Genomic DNA, 1,829 nt, shown 5'->3' on the forward strand with positions numbered 1-1,829 from the left:
ATCTCAACATGAGTCTTTGACTTAGGTGGCAAGTGCTCTAACAGCTCTTAAATGCTTGTCTAATACCCATTAGTTTTGCTGGTTTTGTCTTTTGTTTGTTCATTTTTTGGTTTTTGGGCTTTCGGGGTTTTGTTGTTGTTTTTCTTTCTTTTTTTTTTTTTTTTTTTGGCTTCTGAGATTTCCATTAGCAACAGCTTTCACTTATTGGAATCAGAACAGCTCAAGTTAGACCCAGTCTGATCTCAGACCAAGTCCATGTTTTTTTCAGGTTTTAAAACTTTTTATTTGCATATTAAAAATTATGCATTCTGATAATTAAAATCATTTGAAGAAAACAATGGCATTCTGATTAAACTGCATTTTATAGCCTGCAAGACACCTTGGACCAGCTTGCTTTTTACTCTAGGTTTCACTGTTGTCCCACTCAGCTTTTTCTTTCACCAACATGCAAGTTCCTTTCCTTCCCTGCCAACAAGACAGGCAGATGGGAGAGGCTGGTGTGGATTTTGTTGCCAGTAATTCTCCATTCTTTAGTGTGAAAAGGGGCAGCACTGTCACTTGAACTTGATCCAACCTCTTTGCATCTTACATAGTTAAACAGCTACAAGAAGTCAAATAAGAAGGCAAAGCTTGTGGAACATACAGTGCATATTGGAGGCTCCTGCCTCATTATGACTCACCTGCTTGCTTCTCCTGTTCAATCATTTCTTTTGAAGGCTGTGGGTTTTTCTCTTATGTGTCTGTCTTCTTCGATTTTGATTTATTGGATTTCTCAGTGTCAGCCATATCAAATCTGTCAGACATGGTTTCAGAGGAAACAGAGCAAGGTGTACAAGTGAGTGGAGTCTGGTCTGAGCAGTGGCTTCTGTGGAGTCCTAGTTTGGCTCAGTTGGACCCAATCCAACTCTGGCTAGCAGTTCCCAATGTGGAATCTGGGGAGAGTCTGGGGAGAGATTCCAAACAAATGGGGAACTGTGGCAATCCAATTAGATCAGGAGTTTGATGTAAAGAGAGTGGAGCTCAGAACTGAAAGGAACTTATCTATGGCCCTCAGAAATGGTGAGAAAGACAGACAACTCAAAAGGGTTCAAAGTGTACCATGCCTGTGTTTCTCGTTGTTACTGAAGCTTCCAGAAGAATCCTTCAATCCCACCATTGCCACCAAAACTATTAATAAACAAAATTCAACTGAGTAAATTTAAAGATCAAATTGGCTTTATTCAGCAATACATGAATCAGGCAGCATCCTATCTAGCAAACAGAAAAGAGCTCTGCAAGCAACAGAAAAGAAAAGGTGTTTATAGATGGAAAAGGGACAAGAAAGGGAAATTTCTAGCAAAGAGTGGATAGTTTGAGGTTTAGGTCACCCTCCTTTGGGGGAGGGAAAGGGTCTTGAGGGATTACCTCACTAGTGCTGACCAGGAAATTTGAGACTAACCTGTTAAAATTACATTCTTGGAGGAGGTTGAAACTGTAATTAGGCTAGGTGTTAGATCTCTATTTGCTGCCATGGGGCTTAGCACAAATGACTCCATTTGGGGCCTGTTACTTCTTTTTTTTTTTTTTTTTTTTTTTAAATTTATTTATTTATTTATTTATGGCTGTGTTGGGTCTTCGTTTCTGTGCGAGGGCTTTCTCCAGTCGTGGCAAGCGGGGGCCACTCTTCATCGCGGTGCGCGGGCCTCTCACTATCGCGGCCTCTCTTGTTGCGGAGCACAGGCTCCAGTCGCGCAGGCTCAGTAATTGTGGCCCACGGGCCCAGTTGCTCCGTGGCATGTGGGATCCCCCCAGACCAGGGCTCGAACCCATGTCCCCTGCATTGGCAGGCA

The 1,829-nt window shown here is 42.4% G+C and overlaps 1 pseudogene; it reads right to left on the bottom strand.

Moving 5' to 3' along the window:
* Positions 1–669: 669 nt before the first annotated feature.
* Positions 670–1,511, bottom strand: LOC133097384 (thymosin beta-4-like; annotated as a pseudogene).
* Positions 1,512–1,829: the final 318 nt, after the last annotated feature.

This window comes from Eubalaena glacialis, chromosome 9 (genome assembly GCF_028564815.1).
Source record: "Eubalaena glacialis isolate mEubGla1 chromosome 9, mEubGla1.1.hap2.+ XY, whole genome shotgun sequence".
In the NCBI taxonomy this organism is placed as follows: domain Eukaryota; kingdom Metazoa; phylum Chordata; class Mammalia; order Artiodactyla; family Balaenidae; genus Eubalaena; species Eubalaena glacialis.